Source organism: Engystomops pustulosus, chromosome 10 (genome assembly GCF_040894005.1).
Source record: "Engystomops pustulosus chromosome 10, aEngPut4.maternal, whole genome shotgun sequence".
In the NCBI taxonomy this organism is placed as follows: domain Eukaryota; kingdom Metazoa; phylum Chordata; class Amphibia; order Anura; family Leptodactylidae; genus Engystomops; species Engystomops pustulosus.
The window spans coordinates 78,806,821-78,830,105 of record NC_092420.1 but is presented as its reverse complement, the minus strand read 5'-3'; the positions used below and the strand labels follow the sequence as shown (position 1 = coordinate 78,830,105).

General features: G+C 44.3%; 1 protein-coding gene across 1 annotated transcript in view; it reads left to right on the top strand.

The window, feature by feature from the left end:
• Positions 1 to 1,719: 1,719 nt before the first annotated feature.
• The window catches only part of PAPPA2 (pappalysin 2), a 188,895-nt gene continuing 167,329 nt past the window's right edge, over positions 1,720 to 23,285 (top strand). The window contains exon 1 of the mRNA XM_072126779.1: positions 1,720 to 1,862. The gene's annotated coding sequence lies outside the window, so the exon portion shown is untranslated. The remainder of the gene's footprint in view (positions 1,863 to 23,285) is intronic.

Below are 23,285 nucleotides of genomic sequence, written 5' to 3'. Positions count from 1 at the left end.
GTTATTAAACAAAATAAACGTAAAATAAAAAAGGACAAATGGCAGACTGTGCCTAATTGAAATCCAACCCCTACTAAATTTTCCCACTTCGGTCTTTGCAATGGATATGTGCGTCACTAAGCGCAAAACACAGCGGTCGCAAGTCTCACTACAAATTGCTCACAATTGGCTAGTAGATGCACTGCAGCAAGTACAGCCACCAGCAGATCAACCAGAAATCAAATATATATAACGCTACTGTAGGCGTAAGCCGTTTGGATTCTCCTATGGCTATTTTCTAGCCAAGTATGAAAGCACACTACTATGCCAGATGAGATGACACTGAGTTATTAAACAAAATAAACGTAAAATAAAAAAGGAAAAATGGCAGACTGTGCCTAATTGAAATCCAACCCCTACTAAATTTTCCCACTTTGGTGTTTGAGGTGGATATGTGTGCCACTAAGAGCTAAACACAACGGTAGCAAGTCCCCCTGCTAATTCCTCACAAAATGGTACTAGATGCAAATAAAAAAAAAAAAAGTAGAACGTTATTGTAGCCCTAAGAAGGGCTGTTGGGTTCTTGGAGAATCACTCCTGCCTAACAGTAAGCTAATAGAACACCCTAACGCTTTCCCTGACCAGCAGCAGCTCTCTCCCTAGCGGCATCCAGACACAGAATGATCCGAGCAGCGCGGGCAGCGGCTAGTCTATCCCAGGGTCACCTGATCTGGCCAGCCAACCACTGCTATCGACGTGTAAGGGTACCACGTCATGCTGGGTGGAGTGCAGAGTCTCCTGGCTTGTGATTGGCTCTGTTTCTGGCCGCCAAAAAGCAAAACGGCGGGAGCTGCCATTTTCTCGAGCGGGCGAAGTATTCGTCCGAGCAACGAGCAGTTTCGAGTACGCTAATGCTCGAACGAGCATCAAGCTCGGACGAGCATGTTCGCTCATCTCTAATGTTTAACAACATCATAGAACACCCCCACATAACTTTTTCATAACCCTGGCCACCTCCTTGAAGCTCGGATAAATATTTTCTCATCTCAGACATAATAACCCATTAAAGGAAATCTACCATTAAAATCCATCATGATAAATCAGGGACACTTACTCATAGATCCAGGAACTGTGACTGTGGTAATTTTCTTATATTTGTTAACCGTGACCTTTATCCTACTGAAATCATGTTTTACATTTATGCTAATTGGGGTGTAATCAGAGCTCCTCCATGCTGTAGCTTCATAGGCTATTACACTGTCTCACTCTCCCCCTTGCTCTCTCAGCACTTCCCCTCTGTCTGATGTAATCTCACAGCAGCAGAGGAATTTGCAGCACCCACTGGGAGGGGGAAGTTGTCCTGCACAGTTGTCCAACACCCTGTGAATCTGCTATCAGAGCTTTTCTGTCTCATTAGCATCATTTTAAAACTTGATTTTAGAAGGAAGGAGGCCATGGATTAACCACTGTCAGAGTGTCCCTCGCTTATCATGCTTCATTTTGATGGTAGATTTCCTTAAATTTTTTTTCCAAACCTGGATGACCCCTTTAAGACATTAGTCAAGCCGTAAGATGAGTTATTTATCTGCGTCCTTTAATATTTGTTCATAGTATAAGGTACATAGCGCGGAGTATGTGTGTCATGCAGATTGATCAGAGCGGGTTTTGCTTGATTTGTAGCAAAGCGGAGGCTGTTTCAGATAAGTTTGGAATGTCTCATGGCCTACAGTGTGTGTTATTCTTAGGAACTCCTGTTTGTTCAACTGCTAGTTCACAGGGGGATCGGAGTTTCCAGTGTACCTACTAGCTGGCGAAATCCCAGTACGATGTTTACGGAGAACACAAAAAACTCTAGTGAACTTTCTAGAAGAAGCAGCTCGGAGGTAGGAATTCTTCACATTCTTATATTATGTGGAGACAGAGGTCCTGAGTGCAATGGTGGAAAGGAAATAGTTAATTGTGTAATATCCACCTTCTCTATGAGGAGTAGGTTACTCTTTGGGGACCCTCAAAAATTTATATAAAGGGTTAGGTTTTTGAATGTTCATATAATTGTAATTACTAAGAAGGATTAAGATGGGTTGGCACCGGTTGTGTTGGCGTCTATGGGAGAGGATTTTGGGATGCCCCTTGCCAGCTTCTCTCTTTGAGATTAAAATTTCTAGGTGTCTTTCACCCCTTTACTCACCAATCCCCAGCATCACTATTCCCATATCCCCACACCCCTGTGGCCTTGTCATGGTGGTCCATACACTCAGATACACACCTTCTATATATTTGCACGCAGGTGAAGAGTGATAACAATGGGGAACTGAATTTGGCTCCAGGATTGGAATGGTCAGAGGGTTCTCTGGTGACCCCATAGTCATTGGATCTGGTTTTGGGGAGCTGACATTTGTTGCTTCTAATTAATACCATACATCTTGTCACAGCTTATGGATTATGTGTGTTGCATGTGATATCAAAAGGAGGTGTACAGATCGGGTGGGATCCAAGAATCATTTTCTTTAAAAAGCCTAATGAAGCTTTTTCTGTAACATCACTGTGTGTATTATCCCTGTACTGTGACATCCCTGTGTGTATTATCACTCTACTGTGGCATCCCTGTGTGTATTATACATGTACTGTGACATCACTGTGTGTATTATTCCTGTACTATGACATCACTATGTGTATTATCCCTGTACTGTGACATCACTGTGTGTATTATCCCTGTACTGTGACATCACTGTGTGTATTATCCCTGTACTATGACATCACTGTGTGTATTCCCCCTGTACTGTGACATCACTGTGTGTATTATCTCCGTTCTGTGACATCACTATGTGTATTATCCCTGTACTGTGACATCACTGTGTGTATTATCCCTGTACTGTGACATCACTGTGTGTATTATCCCTGTACTGTGACATGACTGTGTGTATTATCCCTGTACTGTGACATCAATGTGTGTATTATCCCTGTACTGTGACATCACTGTGTGTATTATCTCTGTACTGTGACACCACTGTGTGTATTATCCTGTACTGTGACATCATTGTGTGTATTATCCCTGTACTGTGACATCACTGTGTGTATTATCCCTGTACTATGACATCACTGTGTGTATTCCCCCTGTACTGTGACATCACTGTGTGTATTATCTCCGTTCTGTGACATCACTGTGCATATTATCTCTGTACTGTGACACCACTGTGTGTATTATCCTGTACTGTGACATCATTGTGTGTATTATCCCTGCACTGTGACATCACTGTGTGTATTATCTCCGTTCTGTGACATCACTATGTGTATTATCCCTGTACTGTGACATCACTGTGTGTATTATCTCTGTACTGTGACACCACTGTGTGTATTATCCTGTACTGTGACATAATTGTGTGTATTATCCCTGTACTGTGACATCCCTGTGTGTATTATCACTCTACTGTGGCATCCCTGTGTGTATTATACATGTACTGTGACATCACTGTGTGTATTATTCCTGTACTATGACATCACTATGTGTATTATCCCTGTACTGTGACATCACTGTGTGTATTATCCCTGTACTGTGACATCACTGTGTGTATTATCCCTGTACTATGACATCACTGTGTGTATTCCCCCTGTACTGTGACATCACTGTGTGTATTATCTCCGTTCTGTGACATCACTATGTGTATTATCCCTGTACTGTGACATCACTGTGTGTATTATCCCTGTACTGTGACATCACTGTGTGTATTATCCCTGTACTGTGACATGACTGTGTGTATTATCCCTGTACTGTGACATCAATGTGTGTATTATCCCTGTACTGTGACATCACTGTGTGTATTATCTCTGTACTGTGACACCACTGTGTGTATTATCCTGTACTGTGACATCATTGTGTGTATTATCCCTGTACTGTGACATCACTGTGTGTATTATCCCTGTACTATGACATCACTGTGTGTATTCCCCCTGTACTGTGACATCACTGTGTGTATTATCTCCGTTCTGTGACATCACTGTGCATATTATCTCCGTTCTGTGACATCACTATGTGTATTATCCCTGTACTGTGACATCACGGTGTGTATTATCCCTGTACTGTGACATGACTGTGTGTATTATCCCTGTACTGTGACATCAATGTGTGTATTATCCCTGTACTGTGACATCACTGTGTGTATTATCTCTGTACTGTGACACCACTGTGTGTATTATCCTGTACTGTGACATCATTGTGTGTATTATCCCTGTACTGTGACATCACTGTGTGTATTATCTCTGTACTGTGACACCACTGTGTGTATTATCCTGTACTGTGACATCTCTGTGTGTATTATCCTGTACTGTGGCATCATTGTGTGTGTTATCCCTGTACTGTGACATCACTGTGTGTGTTATCCCTGTACTGTGACATCACTGAGTGTATTATCCCTGTACTGTGACATGACTGTGTGTATTATCCCTGTACTGTGACATCACTGTGTGTATTATCACTCGACTGTGGCATCCCTGTGTGTATTATACATGTACTGTGACATCACTGTGTGTATTATCCCTGTACTATGACATCACTGTGTGTATTCCCCCTGTACTGTGACATCACTGTGTGTATTATCTCCGTTCTGTGACATCACTATGTGTATTATCCCTGTACTGTGACATCACTGTGTGTATTGTCCCTGTACTGTGACATCATTGTGTGTATTATCCCTGTACTGTGACCTCACTGTGTGTATTATCTCTGTACTGTGACACCACTGTGTGTATTATCCTGTACTGTGACATCATTGTGTGTATTATCCCTGCACTGTGACATCACTGTGTGTATTATCTCCGTTCTGTGACATCACTATGTGTATTATCCCTGTACTGTGACATCACTGTGTGTATTATCTCTGTACTGTGACACCACTGTGTGTATTATCCTGTACTGTGACATAATTGTGTGTATTATCCCTGTACTGTGACATGACTGTGTGTATTATCCCTGTACTGTGACATGACTGTGTGTATTATCCCTGTACTGTGACATCACTGTGTGTATTATCTCTGTACTGTGACACCACTGTGTGTATTATCCTGTACTGTGACATGACTGTGTGTATTATCCCTGTACTGTGACATCCCTGTGTGTATTATCACTCGACTGTGGCATCCCTGTGTGTATTATACATGTACTGTGACATCACTGTGTGTATTATCCCTGTACTATGACATCACTGTGTGTATTCCCCCTGTACTGTGACATCACTGTGTGTATTATCTCCGTTCTGTGACATCACTATGTGTATTATCCCTGTACTGTGACATCACTGTGTGTATTATCTCTGTACTGTGACACCACTGTGTGTATTATCCTGTACTGTGACATCATTGTGTGTATTATCCCTGTACTGTGACATCACTGTGTGTATTATCCCTGTACTATGACATCACTGTGTTTTTATCTCTGTACTGTGACATCACTGTGTGTATTTTCCCTGTACTGTGACATCACTGTATGTATTATCCCTGTACTGTGACATCACTGTGTGTATCATCCCTGTACTGTGACATCACTATGTATTATCCCTCTACTGTGATATCACTGTGTGTATTATCCCTGTACTGTGACATCACTGTGTGTATTATCCCTGTACTGTGACATCACTGTTTGTATTATCCCTGTACTGTGAGATCACTGTGTTTTTATCTCTGTATTGTGACATCACTGTGTGTATTATCCCTGTACTGTGACATCACTGTTTGTATTATCCCTGTACTGTGACATCGCTGTGTGTATTATCTCTGTACTGTGACATCACTGTGTGTAATATCTCTGTTCTGTGACATCACTATGTGTATTATCCTGTACTGTGACATCACTGTGTGTATTATCTCTGTACTGTGACACCACTGTGTGTATTATCCTGTACTGTGACATCACTGTGTGTATTATCTCTGTACTGTGACATCACTGTGTATTATCCCTGTACTGTGACATCACTGTGTATTATCCCTGTACTGTGACCTCACTGTGTGTATAATCCCCATTACTCTATGTTTTATCCCTGCATTGTGTTATCACTGTGTATATTATCTTTCTAATTAATAATAATGTATAATTATTTATTTATATAGAGCACACAGATTACACAGCGCTGCACAGTTTGCTAAATCAGTCCCTGTCCCCAATGGGGCTCACAATGTAATCCACCTACCAGTATATTTTGGAGTGTGGGAGGAAACTGGAGGAACCAGAGGAAACCCACACAAACACAGAGAGAACATACAAACTATTTGCAGATGTTGACCCTGTGTTATCACTGTGTTATAAACAGGTCCTATTTTGGTTCCTGAGCTGAACGCTGCCTCATGACCTGGACTCACAGTATTATAGTCATCTTCACATCTTGGGTGCTACTTAGACTATTTTGCAATCCTAGTGTAAGCAATCAAATTCCACCATTGCGGCCGTATAGTAAATGCAGTCTGTTTCTCTATGTTGTCAACCACTGGGATAGGTCTTCTCCTAAGTCTAGAAGAACATCTGACCTCATGATCACAACCTTGGTGAGAACCTCCAGAAACCTTTCCATACGTAGGTGTGAATGACATTAGCAGCTCTTGGTACATCAATAACCTTTAGGTGTAACGCATACCACATGTATTACTGACATACAGCAGTACATTGCCGAACACAGAGATTTCGGGAATGACATAGCACTTGCTTGACCTCTTCCATAAAGATGATAATAACGTACAATCTATACTGTGTAATAAGTCTATAGATTTGTTCTTGATGTGAGTTTGACTCTTCAAGTGGAGTCATTTTAAGCTGCGACTAGTAGCCTCATGTCCGGTTACTCCACGCCCCAGTAGCCGCATAAAAAAATTTACATATGCCTCCAATAAAGTTTTCTAGAAGACACCCGGGACGTGAGGATTAGCCCAAAAAAGGGCTATCCTCACGTCCCATTCATCCACCCACCGCCCCTTCTACCTTTATAGGTAGAATCGGGGTGGTAGGTTCCCTTTAAGCAGTAACTTATTGCTACCTGTTCTTCCACACACTGCGTATCAGCGCATGAGGCCACCAAAACAGTTGAAAGAAGGAGGGCACATTCAGACTCTCATTGTAGCTTCTCACCAGGGTCTCTCTGTAGAGGAAGAGTGAAGGGACCAGCAGGGGGACCTCAAAAAGATACTGTCCACACCTTCTCACTTTTCCTGCAGTTCCAAACAGCCTTAAGTTGCCTGGGATTTGGATTTGTTCGTGTCTGGTGAGCTCTAGCTGGGATGACAACCTGAGTGCCCACAGAAATGGCTCTGAGTGCCACCTCTGGCACCCGTGCCATAGGTTCGCCACCACTGTCATAGACTGTAAGCTCTTGTGTCACCCCCTCATCCTCATAGACTGTAAGCTCTTGTGTCACTCATCCTCATAGACTGTAAGCTCTTTTGTCACCCCCTTATCCTCATAGACTGTAAGCTCTTGTGTCACCCCCTCATCCTCATAGACTGTAAGCTCTTGTGTCACTCATCCTCATAGACTGTTAGCTCTTGTGTCACGCCCTCATCCTCATAGACTGTAAGCTCTTGTGTCACCCCCTCATAACTGTTATAGTTGCCCAGGGAAACCAATCAGAGATCAGCTATAATTTTATAAACAGCTGTGGTAAAATGAAAGCTGGGCTCTGATTGGTTGCCATAGGCGACTAGAACAGTTCTCCTCTCAGAAACGACAGATTTACCTCAGAAACTTGATGATAAATCCCCCTCTAAGGGGGAGATTTATCAATAGGTTTCTGAGGTAAATCTGTGCTAGTTGTCCATCAAAACCAACCAAAGCTCAGCTTTAATTTTATAAACATCTGTGGAAAAATTAAAGCTGAGCTTTGATTGGTTGCGGTGGGCAACTAGAACAGTTCTCTCAGAAACGTCTTATAAATCTCCCCCTTAGACTTTAGATAGTCTTAAAATTTTCCAGATTTATCATAGTGGCTATTGATAACTCTAATGATAATTGTTATAGTGTCTAGTCTAAGTTTTCTTAGGTTAAGAGGTAAGATACAAGTGCAGGGGCATAACTTTAGGGGTGCAGAGGTTGCGAATGCACCCGGGCCCAAGAGGTTTAGGGGGCGCTTATGGTGGCCCTTATGGTGTTTCCCATATGCTTTCCCATATGAGAAGACTATTACTATAAACCATACATTATAGTCAGGAGAACTCCTTTAACTTAGTTTCCTATAAAGAATCTTGCAATAGTTTGAATTTTAAGTCCCACCACTATCATATAAACCCACCACATTTTCAGACCAAGCATATAAAAGCATGGAAATTAGTAATCATGTCACCAGATTTGGGGCTCTGGATTCCTGCTGTGAGGACAAGGAGCCCCCTACTGACGACATTCATGATAATAGCCGAAAGAGTTTCCTCAAAGTTAAATTAAATTAACTATTTATGCTCCTCATTAGAAATCTGGAACAGGAGCTCCTTAATTAATTCCAATTAATATCTGGTCCTGGAGTCTTAAGTTACGGTGTAAAGTAACATCATTACATCCCATTTCTTAGCAAAGAAGAAGTCATTTACTATCTCAATACAACTTGCTACGTTAATAGGATAGTCAACTGAACCGACACATTACGGGTTAAAAAAAGTAAAATATCAACATCCACCACCTTCAGCCCTTGTTGGACAAGTACTCCACTAGTCTCTGCTTCCCGATCCCTCTCAACACACAAGATTCTGATCCCTCTCGACCCAATTTGTCCAATTTCTGCTCATTAGAAATAGAGGGTCAAGGATAATTTTGGGAAGAGCCACCTTCTTTGCAACCTTAGAAGGGTTGTCTTAAATGAAATCTACCATCAAAATCCATCATGATAAACCAGGGGCACTTACTCAAAGATCCAGGACTCGCAAGTGTGGAACGGGCCTAACAGCCTGTGAAACTACTGCTCTACTGAGCTACTGGATCATTAGCATCATTTTGAACATTGATTTTAGAAGGAAGGAGGTCATGGATAACAAATATAAGAAGATTACCGCAGTACCTGATTTAAGTTGGATTTTGAAGGTAGATATTGGTATTATTTTAGTGGAGCCTTATCCATACACTATGGGGCACATTTACTTACCCGGCCGACGGAGTTCACCCGAAGTGCATTGTCCGACGATCATGCACTGTGCCACGATTTACAAAGATTGTGCGCCCGATATCCTGCATGTGTCACTTCCCCGCTCAGGTCCGCTGGAGTTCACCTTCTTCTTCCTGGTGCATGTAATTGCATTGTCTTGTGACACAATTCGAATAATAAATCCTGCGCTCAGTCCGAATCAGTCGGATAGTCCGATGGCACCCCCCCCCCATTTCTGTCGCATGAAAGCCACCGTCGCGGCACCAAAATCTGATCGTGTGCGACGCAATCCCCTGCTAAATACCTGTCCCAGCTGCGCAAATCCCGTAAACCATGAACAGTCCGACTGAAATGTGATCCACGGACCCTTAGTAAATAAGCCCCTATGTATTAGCCCTTGCTGGAAGCGCTTTCATGTGCCCATGAGTTCCAATACATGGTGTATGGATAATTTTACACTGAATTGATGATGTTATGTACATAAGTACATCTTTTTGTTAAAATCTATGTTATCTATTCTCTTAAAAAATTACATATTAAGCTGAAATTTCCCACAGTATCAGTAATTTCCTATCTATGTTCATGTTTCAGAGACCTGCATCCTATCATGGCAGATGTCTTTCTCAGCTATCCCTAAGCAGTGATAACTGGCTGACAACAGGGAACAATAGTCGACATTAAACTATATAAGATCAGCTTCAGGTTTCACATATTTTCACATTTCGTTCACATATACATGAACCCTGCAGGTGAATGAGTCAGGGATTTTTCGGGCCAAGACAAATTTCGCTCAGACCCCAGAGCTTCAGTGTCCAGCGCGCCGATCTCTGCGCCGTTCCCCAGCCAAGTATATTCACCGTACTTCATTACACACTGGCTGCTTCCACTTCACCACAATGAGAGGTGATCCCGGCCAATACAAGGCAGAAATATATCAGGGCTTTGTCACAGCCAAACCTGTGCTCCTTCTCAGCCGCCGAATTGTGCATTTCCTACCCGGACAACGTAACTGACAGCCACATTGGCACTGAATCAGTTAAAGCACACAAATCGCTATTGATGCCAATTACAGCCGCCATCGAGTGAACCGAGGCCTCTCTCCGCTGCATTAGTCCATAGGCGGAAGCTTATTTTACTTATGTCTATACGCACTACTGCCCAGACCCCCCTCCTGTATTACACTCCTATCCAGATGATTCCCAGTGGTCTGCATCCAGCGTGCGCTGGTGGAAGATGTCAGCCAGTACCCTGCTATGGGCCCCTAGCACTTGTTGGCAGAAATGACTTGCTCCGATCAGTACAGATAGTACTTCAGAGGAGAGAAAAAAAATAAAAAAAATAGGGAAGGGTGGGGGGGGGGGGGGTGATGGCGGGAAGGAACACAGGGTGAGAAGTGCGAAAAAAGACTCCGAGAAGAGGGAGAGGAAGGAAAGAGTTATGTGAGCGAGATGTAAGGCAGGGGAAGCCAAGGTGCCTCCGACTGGTATGGATGAAGAAAACACAAAATGGGAAGATAAGGAAGGGTTTCAGAAACAGGTTGTCATACAGAGAGGAGAATGGGAGTTATGACCCCAATCACAGATAATACCACTGCTACCTCCATATTATTTTTAGAGTCTCATCCCGTCATAGTGTGGACACAAATAGAAAAAATAATGCAAAAAAAAGGAATATCTATAGTAGTAGTCCAGTACTAGTCTCCTGTTGCTATAACGCCCAAAGAATTTGGGTGCTACCCCTGTTACACCAGGAGTAGTGGGACAGTGTGGCATTAGCCCAGGTCCAAGGAATCTGTCTTTGGGCAAATTTGACCCTTCCTGCCAGCAGGGCAGGATTAATCGTGGTGGGGGCCCCTGGGCGCAAACTGGTGGAGGCCCTTCCAACAATGTTTTTTCAATAAAGTCAATGTTGCTCAAGGGAAATAATAATGGTTCTCCAGATAGACCAGATAAGGGTGCGGTCACAAGTGAAACGCATGCGACCGGTAACCAACACAATAGTTTTGCAATTGTTTAAATGAAAGACACTGGGAGTTGGTTACTGATTACTTGGGTTTCACTACAAGCCCCTGTAGTATATAGCCTGCTAGTCCCCCCCAGTATATAAACACCAGTCCCCTGCAGTAAATAGCCACCAGCCCCCTGTAGTATATAGCCACTAGCCCCCTGTAGTATATAGCCACCAGCCCCCTGTAGTATATAGCCACCAGCCCCCTGTAGTATATAGCCAACACCCCCCTGTAGTATATAGCCACTAGCCCCCTGTAGTATATAGCCACTAGCCCTCTGTAGTATATAGCCACTGGCTCCCTGTAGTATGTAGCCACCAGCCCCCTGTAGTATATAGCCACAAAATAATAAACTATATACTCACCTCACCTTCCCTTCCAGTGAGCCCACGACGCTGTAGCCTCTTTCTTTTTCTTCGGGCAGCCGCCGGCCTCTGTGAACACACGCCTGCCATCAACAGAATGTAGTGATGGGATGGCGTCCCATCACTACATGCTGCCGTCGATTCAGTGCATCGGCGATCTCCCCCACCGAGATGTTTGTGTGTGATTCAGGTGGCCACGGGTCAGTGAGTCAGCTGAGCTGAGTTGCTAACTGTCCGAAATTGGTGGGGGCCCCTTTAAAAGTTAAAGTGGTGGGGGTCCCAGGATGTGCTCCCCGGGAGCTTTACTGTTCTGCACAGAGACGGTAAGTGTTGTCACAGATGCACCCGCGATCCTTGCCGCGGATCGCAATCACACCCGTGCTGTCCCGTTCCACGGCCTGGACTCACCTCTCCACGCACCTGGCTGTACTCCTGCTAGGCCGCATGCTCCCACTGCTAGGGCGAGCGCGCGCCAGCTCTTTAAGACTTAAAGGGCCAGCGTCCTCCTGATTGGCTCCTGCTAATCCGGCATGCCCTTATAATCCGGCACCTCCCTTCACTCCCCGCCAGATCTTCCCTCCTAGGATCTCCTATGGTTTCCATACCAGGCTTCCCTAAGCCATTCCTGTGGAAGAGAAAGCCCATTAGCGTTCCCAGGCGCTTTCCTGTGTTCCTACGCTTCTTTTTAATAATGTTCAATTAAAGAAATGTTTATATATGGCAAATGAATTAAATTAAATGTGGTTGACCAGTTGGGAATAGCCCTTTAAGCTCTAAAGTGGAGTGAATACTTTTCTGTTGCACAAAGGTGTAGAGTGTGGCCAAGACTCTGTCTCCTGCATGTCCGTTAAAGTGTCTATACCTGTATATACCCTGCGGGATAACATCTTGGATATTTTTGTTTAGTAAATACCTGAATTCCCTATACTGTAACAATTTACCACATTCTTACTTCTACTAGAATTCCAATCACTTAGTCTTGGAAGTCTCCCATTCCCCCTTCCCTAATGTATAGTAGAAGGAGAGGGAACAGTCAATGTGACCATGAAACTGCTCCTTCCTCAATTTTCAAACTTGGAATTTGTGGAATCCGTGGATAAATTTAAAACATTTTTTGCAATGTGATCTCATAGCCGTTCCCTACTTCTCTATGTGTGGTATTGTCTCTATTTGGCACCAAATGTTCAAGTTAAATTTTTTTCTTGATTCAAGAACTCAAGGACTTCTTAGTGTATTCGCTTTTTTATTTATTGAATCATCCATAAATATTATCACTTATAATTAAAATAAGAAGATTTATTTCATCCAATTTAACCCCTTAGCAATGCAGCCATTTTGTGACTTGAAGGGGTATTCTCCCTATCAGTCCTGGTGTACACATTTCTGGTTGCCCCTGGACCCAACCCTGAATCTTCTGACTTTAGGGTCCGGAGGACATTTTGTTCTCCTGTCTGACGCTGCTCTGAGCTGCCCTCTACCTCCAACCCCCACCCTTGCATTCCAGGACGAGCTCAAACATACACTGACTTCCTGCCGACAAGCAACACATGGTGAGGAGAGTAAAGCTACAAGCTACAGGAAGATAAAGTCTTTATCCAGGGAAGGGGGAGGGAGGCACATAAGATCTAATAATGTGCGTTTGTAGGTGAGATGAAGGAGAGCTGAGAATGTTACATGCTTCTCATGGATCTCATTATCTTATCTCTGATCTGTCTCATCTCTCTTTCTCTATGTAAAATACTAGTACAATGTTCAGAAGCTAAATAAAGGTGTAGATAAACCCTGCATCCTGATAATCAAGCACATTGTCAGCACACAGCATCTCATGTGTCTGCTTAGAGAGTCCCCGCCCAGACTACGGAATCTTACACTGACCATCATTGAGTGATAGGAACTAAAACAGCAATAAAACTGAGTAAAATTGTAACGTAAGGGGTTAAAAATGATCCATATTGTCCCCTAGGGCAGTGATGGCGAACCTTTTAGAGACTGAGTGCCCAAACTACAACCACAATCCACTTAATTACCGCAAAGTGCCAACATTGCATTTTAAGCAGTAACTTATTGCTCCAAGAAAAACATGAGACTCCGCAACAGTGCTTGATTAAAAATGTTTGTCTTCCATCGAAGAGATCTTTATTTAAGGTAAGTCCATTAAAAAGATAGCAAGCATAATCCCCGCAAGTGCATATAAGGTCACATAAGCCTACGCGTTTCTGGTGCACAACGCACCCTTAGTCAAGTAACTTATTGCTACCTGTTCTTCAACATTTATCAATCATATCGGCCCCTTGGGGCCACAAATACAGTTGAAAGAAGGAGGGAACATTCAGACTATCATTGAAGCTTCTCACCAGGGTCTCTCTGTACAGTAAGAATATTCTGCAGTTCTATCAACACTCTCACTTTTACCGTAGTTCCAAACAGCCAATGAAGTGTTGTTTTAAAATAGCGCTGATTGCAGCATCTCTTAAAATTGCCTGGGTCTGCAGGAAGATTTGGTGAATTTGGTCCTGTTTGGTGAGCTCTGTCTTTGGGTCAATGGCCTGAGTGCCCACAGAAAGGGCTCTGAGTGCCACCTCTGGCACCCGTGCCATAGGTTTGCCACCACTGCCCTAGGGGGATTGAAATTTGAGAATTCTCTTTCATTGGCAAGCCCTTAATGACCTGGCCTTTATTTGTTTTTTCATTTCTATTTTTCACTCTCCACCTTTAAAAATCTATGAGCTATATAGTACTTAATTTTCTGGGATGAAATTAATTATTCAGTGATATTGTATTGGGGTGTCTATGCCTTATGGATACATATAAATTACCGTATATACTCGAGTATAAGCAGACCTGAGTATAAGCCGAGACCCCTAATTTTACCACCAAAAATTGGGAAAACCTATTGACTCAAGTATAAGCCGAGGGTGGGAAATGGATTGGTCACAGACCCCCCCAGTATATAGCCAGCCTGCCCCCAGTAGTATACAGCCATCCCAGCCTGCCCCCTGTAGTATACAGCCATCCAGTCTGCCCCCCAGTAGTATACAGCCACCCCAGCCTGCCCCCAGTAGTATACAGCCTGCCCCCAGTAGTATACAGCACTGCCCAGCCTGCCCCCAGTAGTATACAGCACTGCCCAGCCTGCCCCCAGTAGTATACAGCACTGCCCAGCCTGCCCCCAGTAGTATACAGCACCGCCCAGCTTGCCCCCAGTAGTATACAGCACAGCCCAACCTGCCCCCAGTAGTATACAGCCAGCCCAACCTGCCCCCAGTAGTATATAGCCACCCCAGCCTGCCCCCAATAGTATACAGCACTGCCCAGCCTGCCCAGCATGCCCCCGATGTCCGCGCGGGTCCTCTTCTGGCTTCCGTGCCCGTCTTCTGTACTTCGCGCCCGGGAGAGAGCAATGGCGGCGCCCAGCGCGATTTACAGAAGACAGAAGACGGGCGCGGAAGCCAGAAGAGGACCCGCGCGGACATCGGGGGAGCAGCGCTGCACATCGGGGCAACCGGAGGGTGAGTATATGAGTTTATTATTTTTAAAGTATTTTTTACTTATTTTGTGACTCGTGTATAAGCCGAGGGGACGTTTTTCAGCACATTTTTTGTGCTGAAAAACTCGGCTTATACACGAGTATATACGGTAACTTTTTTTGTGAGGGGATTAGAGAAAACATTAGTTCTGTAATAGATTTTTGACATTTTTTTCTTTTATTTTAGATGTATTAATTTACCTTTTATAATTTACCCTTTTTACTGTTTTATATATTTCCGTCTATGGGACATGAGCAGGCAATCGTCTGATCGTCTGATTGCTTATGCATTATAATGATGTATTATCACTATAGTAGAGAAAGCAAGAAGCGGCACTCACCGGGCTCGTGCAGAAGATTTATTCAAAGACACAGAGTTCAGACGTTGGACATGGTGCAGACCGCGGCAAGCGACGGGCCGTTTCGCGCCTGTGTGGCGCTTTCTCAAGCCTACAAAACGGATTGTAGGCTTGAGAAAGCGCCACACAGGCGCGAAACGGCCCGTCGCTTGCCGCGGTCTGCACCATGTCCAACGTCTGAACTCTGTGTCTTTGAATAAATCTTCTGCACGAGCCCGGTGAGTGCCGCTTCTTGCTTTCTCTACTATAGTGATATTATCCGTGTATCCTACTGACTAGCTGAGCACCACCTGAGTGCAACCTTGATCCATGACTGGAGAAGGACGCTAAGGAGAGAACTGTCCTCAAGGGGTAGTGCAGGGTATTCACTTCATTGTACATAATGATGTATTATATATATGTATTGCAGTGTATTATTGCAGTGTATTATTACTGCCTATATAATCCAATAGGCAGACAGTGCCTGCATGGTCCTCTCGTGGTAGGATCATACAAGTATTTATTATGGACAGCCCCAGGGTCCTCGATTTGAACCTGCGGCTATCATAGCAGTGATCGGCACCCCCGAAGATGCTGCGGGATTGCTCATCGAGAATGGAATCTCCTGGCAGGCATTTAGATTTAACAGGTTAACACCCACGTTTGGAGCTCACTTCGAAAACGCTGTAAGTTACAGCTGAAAATTAGTGTTTTCTGATGCCGGTTCAGCTCATCACTGGAGTCCGAGTGAGCTTCAATCGTGAGTACTGCTTGGGAGTGTCAGCTGTAAATTACAACTGACAACCCATATTTTCGGCTCTGATGATGAGCTGAACCGATATCAACTCCATAATGTACAGTACAGATACCTGTATTTTGAGCAGCATTACAGGGTTAAAGGAAATCAACCATCAAAATCAAGCATGATAAACCAGGGCCACTTACTCATAGATCCAGGCACAGTGACTGTGCTGTAGCTTCATAGGCTGTTACACTGTGCAGGAGCAATTTCCCCGACCTACTGTGTGACCAAGCTAAGGGATGGAGAATGTTAAGAAAGCAAGGGGGAGACATCTACTTTTTTAACTCTTAGGGGCACGTTTAATAAGGGTCCGTCAGACTCATTTCAATCGGGTTTCCTGAATATTTCGGATTTGCCCTGAATTGCACAGGGGTTTTTGTTGCAAGCGAGCGGATTGGCGTGCATCGGCCCCGGCTTTCATGCGACACAAATCAGGGGCATGGCTGTCTGACAATCCGACTGATTCGGACAAACCGCAGAATTTAACTTTCAAAATTGTGTTGCAAGCCATGCACTTACATGCACCGCGAAGAAGATGGTGATCTCCGGCGGACTTCAGTGGGGAAGCGACACATGCAAGAAATTGGACGCATGATCTTAGTGAATCGCGGCAGCTCCGATTCCTCATTGGACATTCCGGATCGGCGGACGCAACGGGACGGGTAAGAAAATGTGCCCCTTAGTCTCTGGAACTTGAGCTAAAAAAGCCATAAACCTGATGGGATCTGAAAGATTAAATCCTTATCTTTAACATGAAACAAAGTGCATATTTCTAGGTACTACAGAACAATAAACAATAAAAGTGACCCTCCCCCTGCAACCGTTAAACTTGACTCATCTCATGTGAAAATGACGTGAGAAGAGTCATTTTTGCCTGACTTTGGAGGATTTTTTTTTTATAGGTAAATTTCATATAAAAGAGGGAATTCTAGAAAGGGCATTTCATACCCTACCTGGAGGGGGCTAGTAGTTTAGTGGGGTAAAACATGGCAATAAGTTCCCTTTAAGAATGATGCTCTGTGATGAGATATGATATATAATCAAGTACTATAAAGCTTCCTACTACTGTATGGATAATAATGAAGCCATAATAAAGTCATGTGAATAAGGACTTATTGGGATATGGGAACTCATTTGCATTCCTTTCCACTAACACTATACATGTGATATGATATCCATGAAAATGCTGGGTGTGAACGGAGCCTACAGGGCAATCCAATAAAACAATGAAATGCTTTGAAGAAGAAGAACACATCAGTGTAAAAGGATAACGAGTCCTGCCGAAAGTCTTGTCAGCAGGCACTTGTCATCTGGTGGCTCTAATCCAGGCAGGTTTTTATCACCTGGATGATTGATGCTTCCTAGGATCAATGTCTTAGACTATTGACTTGGACCCAGACTTTGGAGACGTAAAATTGGATTTACCTTAAAATAGAAGGATATGCGGTTCGCTCTGGGTGTTGGATCTTGTTATTGCTTCTCAATTTTACTGACATCTCCACTGAAATCTTACTTCTCCAGGACTTGACAACAGTCCATGTATTTCAGCAATACAGATCTCAGGTTTCCCCAGCCGCCAAATATTAGGCTTGTAGGGGAGTTTCAGTGTTAAAGGGGTTAATTGCAGCTTATCAAAGAGGATCATGGAATAGAAATGTCCAATTATTGGGACCCCCATTGATCATGAGTGCATGGGTCCCATGTCCCACATTTGTCAAAACTGCTTGCAGTCAGTGAATGGTTTACATTTCCAGAGGTTAACATTTCTTTAGGGTCGTTCTGTTTAGAGAGGTTTTCCATGCTCCCCCTTGATATTGGTGATGTATCCAAAAGGTAATGTGTATGGGAGCTGAACTGTTGTTTTCCTTTAAAACCTCTATACAACTGAATGGATAATGGGGTCTTTCCATTCACTGACAAAACACAAAGATATTATAAATTGAAACACAATTGGAATTGAAACACATAATATATTAAGAAGGTGTTAAAGGGCACCTACCACCCCGATTCTACTATAAAGGTAGAAGGGGTGGTAGGTGGATGGATGAGGATAGCCCTTTTTTGGGGCGTGGAGTAGCCGGACATGAGGCTACTAGTCGCGGCTACTCCACGCCCCAGTAGCCGCGTTACTCCGCCTACCACATAATCTTCGGCGAGCTACCAGGAGCTGAGCGCCCTCGTCCGGATCCCGTGCGTTCTGTGCATGCGCAGAACACAGGCCTTCGGCTGCGCGGCTCCGGGGCCGGAACTACTGCGCATGCTCAGTAGCCGGGGGACTCGGACGAGGGCGCGCAGCTACCAGGAGCTGCGCGCCGAAGATTTCCTGGTAGGAGGAGTAACGCGGCTACTGGGGCGTGGAGTAGCCGCGACTAGTAGCCTCATGTCCAGCTACTCCACGCCCCAGTAGCCGCATAAAAAAATTTGCATATACATGTAATAAAGTTTTGTAAAAGACACCCGGGACGTGAGGATTAGCCCAAAAAAAGGGCTATCCTCACGTCCCATCCATCCACCTACCACCCCTTCTACCTTTATAGGTAGAATCGGGGTGGTAGGTTCCCTTTAAAGTTATTCTTTATTTTGAAGTCCTTTAATCAGTTCCACAACTTGGTATACTTTTGCTTGCTGGGCATTGTAGTGCTGTCACATGCTGTATGTCGTGACACTGACCTGAAAGGTCAAATTAAAGGAGGTTTTGAATGCAATGAATTGGAAAATCCAATTGTAATCTTGGAATTCTCAGTAATTGCTGTTCTAATCCGGGGCTGAGGCTTCTGTGACATCTAATTAGGAAGATGCTGGTTACATGGTAGAGTGGAGGCCTGGGCACTATATAACAGTATATTTTATTATGTGCTATATACAGCTGTGATCTTCCACCAGGATGAAGGATAGTAAATCAAGCACATTGACATACTGGCGTGTGCCCCCTCTGCCAGTATTCTTTTAGCTTCCTATGCTTTTGCTTTTATTAAAAAATCATTAAAAAAAGCCAAGGGGCTCTGGGCTCAATTATCATCTCTGGAGCCCAGAGCCCCTCATGCTCATTTGCATAAATGAGGGGGCACACACCAGCATGTAAGTGTGCTTGATTTGCAATCCTCCCTTAGGTAGCGTATGAAATGTCCTTCTTACAATTCCCTCTTTTTTCATAAGATGAGTCAAGTTTGGCTCATGGCTGCAGGAGTAGTGCCTCTATCTTCTGTTCTACAGAACCTAAAAACAAACTACTGGTGTCATATTAATGTTAAGGATCCCGTTATTCAGATCATCTACAATAGTTGAAAATGTAAGCTGCAGATAAAGATCCAGTTCACACTTTTTTATTTAACTGCCTGTATGACCAGTTCTGTAACTCAAAGAATCAGAATGTGACCTAAAAGATGAGATTCTTTTCTTTAATATGACACCAGCCGCATGTTTCTAGGGACATAGGAACCAAAGATAAGGCCCGTTCCACACTTGCGAGTGTGATGCGATGAACTCGCATCACACTCGCAACGCATGCTGCCAGGAACGCACGGCCCGAACGCTGCACCGCGGGAGTGAACTGACATGCTGAGTTCACTCCCGGTGTGCAGCGTTCGGGCCGTGCGTTCCCGGCAGCATGCGTTGCGAGTGTGATGCGAGTTCATCGCATCACACTCGCAAGTGTGGAACGGGCCTAAAGGCCTCTGAAAAGACACTACTGCAACCACTAACCTTGACTCATCTCCTGTGATGTGAGTTGAGAAGAGTCATATTTGCCTGACTCGGGGGGATTTCTTATATAGATAAACAGGGGAGGTTTCACATAAAAGAGGGAATTCTACAAAGGACATTTTATACCCTACCTGAAGGACTGGTAGTTTAGTGGGTTAAAACCTGGTCACAGGCCAAGTCCTTCATTACAGTGGTGTGTATGAGGCTTTAACACCCGGTATGACACCCACTTGGTATAAGGTATAAACAAAGCCTTAAAGGGAACCTTTTAGCTTCGGGGTCATATTTAAACTACATATGACCTTGTAGGTGAAGTGTCTGATTCCTTAATGGAGATGCAAACTTGTTGAGCTTGGTCAGTGCCGTTTCCTTCTACACAGACTGAACCCACACCTGGGGATGGGACTCTGAGCACCATAATAACATATAATGCATAAGGCAGGATTCACACAATTGGGGTCATTTACTAAGTGCACGAATCGCGTTTTTACGTTGCGTTACTTGAATTTTACTGTTTTGCACAAATTTTCCCTGAATTGCCCTGGGATTTTGGCGCACGCGATCGGATTGTGTCGCATCGGCGCTGGCATGCACGCGACGGAAATGGGGGGGGGTCGCGGCCGTCGGAAAACCCTTCGGATTCGGACAAACCGCCGTATTTAAAAAAAAAAAAGTGTCGCTTACCTGTACCTGGCCTGGCTTGGTGAACTTCAGTGCACTCCGACGGCATTCAGCGCAGCAGCGGCACCTAGTGGACATCGGGGGAACTACCTTAGTGAATCGCCGGAAGACCCGAATCCTCCGCAGAGAACGCGGCGCTGGATCGCGAATGGACCGGGCAAGTAAATCTGCCCCAATGGGGCTCATTTACTAATGGTCCGCGAAGCGCATTTTTGTCGGGTTTCCTAACGATTTCCATTTTGGCCCACACAATCACGCCGTCTTGCACGCGACACAAATTGGGGGCTGAGCCGTCGGACAACCAAACAGACTCGGACATTTCGAATTATGTCACAAGACACACACTTACAAGCACCGGGAAGAAGAAGGTGAACTCCTGTGGACCTCGGCGGGGAAGTGACGGATGCAGGAATCGAATCGAGGGTCATGACAGGACCGGGTAAGTAAATTTGCCCCATTATGTCCCTCTGTCATCACAGATGCATCCCACCATACAGGGGGATATGCTGCCTGATGCCTACGCCTGCATAGAGTTTAATGGCCTCCACTGACATAATGGGGCACATTTACTTACCCGTCCCGTTGACGCCGCCGATCCGTAATGTCGGAAGAGGATTCGGGTCTGTCGCAATTCACTAAGATCGTGCGTCCAATTTCCTGCATGTGTCGCTTCCCGCGCTGACATCCGCCGGAGTTCACCTGCTTCTTCCCGGTGCATGTAAGTGCTTGATCTTGCAACACAATTTGCTTTTTAAATTATACGGTTTGTCCGAATCAGTCGGGTTGTCCGACGTATGCAAGCTGGCACCGATGCGCCACAATCCGATCGCGTGCTCCAAAAACCCGGGGCAATTCAGGGCAAATCTGAAAAAAATCGCAAAACCCGATGGAAATGCGGCATTCGGACCCTTAGAAATGTGCCCCAATGCGTTGCTCAGCTGGAGGTAGAAGGATGGAAAGATATAGCTGTCTTTACATTCGGCTTTTTACATAGTATACAACTATGCAGGGCTGGCGACAGTGCTGAGCATACCTGGGCAACTGCCGGGGCCCAGAGCTGCTGGGGGTGGCCCACATAAGGCTGTACATAAGGAATCCATAGGGGGTGAGAGGGGCTGTATCTAATGAACCCATAGGGTGTCAGGTGGTCTTATATGAAATAACCATGAGGTGGCTGTTGGGTATGATAAACTAGGGAATATTTTAGGGTACAGGAAACTTTTATTTTAGGAATTTTTAATGCCACCACATGAGTTCACTGCAAAGGGGCCCACTGAGGCTCTGTCCACCAGAGGCGTACTGAAACTTGGAACTAAACCTGCAACTATGCCTCCATCTGGCAGTCAATGAATGTCAATGTACGAGCTCAGCGTATACAAAAGTGAGGTGTGAATCTAGTCTAATGATTACAGTGTTGACTTTGATGCATATTAGGGAAACAGAAACTAATAAGGTGCTCGGTCCGTGAAGCAGGACCCGGCGTGGTCTATGGTACACGGACCAAACTCACCATTGTGAAGCCGTCTTTATTTGTATACAAATTTATCAAAATGAGCTTTGAGGAGTTATGTTATATGATGCCACATCACTGAAATCACATTTATGTAAGAGAGGCTTTACATGAGCTGGATAATATACATTTATCACCATATGTCTAACATATGAGCCTATGACAGGGCCTGGGTGCAGACATGCTCTCCCGTATTCATCATTTACCTTCTATTTATCTGAAGGACACATCCTTTATAGACAGATAAAACATGTAAAAAGGGGAATATAAATCAATTCTGTCACCGGGCTCCACAGTAGCCAACAGTAGCTAACAGTAGTAACATACTGGAGAAGGAGAATACATCAGGATATTCTCTAGAAAGTAAAATAGAGGTAGGAAAAATATACCCAAGTGGGCCCCCATCCCAGGTACACCAATAGTACCACCATACAGTGCCCATATAGTGGTAGATACCAGTCATCGGGGCCGGCACTAGCACTGGGCATACCTGGGCAATTGCTGGGCCCAGAGCTGTTGGGGGGCCCACATAAGGCTATACGTTAGGAATCTATGGGGTTGAGGGGGGCTGTATCAAATGAATCCTTAGGGAGTGAGGTAGGCTTTATATAAAATACCCATGAGGGGGCTGTATATAAAATACCCATGAGGGTGCTGTATACAAAATAACCATGAGGGGGTTGTATATGAAATAACCATGAAGGGGTTGTATATAAAATAACCATGAGGGGACTGTATATAAAATAATATGAGGGGGCTGTCTGGTATGATAAGTTAGGGAATATTTTAGGGAACAGGACGCTATTTTAGTTTCTGATTTTAATTCAGCCATGTGAGTACACTGCAAAGGGGCCCACTGAGGCTCTGTCGCCCAGGGGCCCACTGAAACCTGGAGCCAACTCTGCTTGTCATACACAAGGTTCTACAGATCTTATTAGATATATCAATACAATAAAATGTAAAGCACTTCTGACTATATATGTCCAAGTCTTCTCCATCGGGTCCGGCCACCATGACGACTTCTTCTAGCTGCATCTTTGATCTGTAAAATTTGCATCATATATTTAACTCTGCATTTCCCTTTTTGTCTTAACATTGATGTCTGTTTTGATGGATATGGAATAAAAAGACTCCAATTTATGTTCTATGCCTATTAGTACAAAAAAAATATTAGTAGTAGACCTATGTTATTATCATGTGATAATGCTAGGAGCAGTACAGTGCTTTGCCTAGGGTTAACACATGACTGGTAGTTTGCTAGCCTAACCAG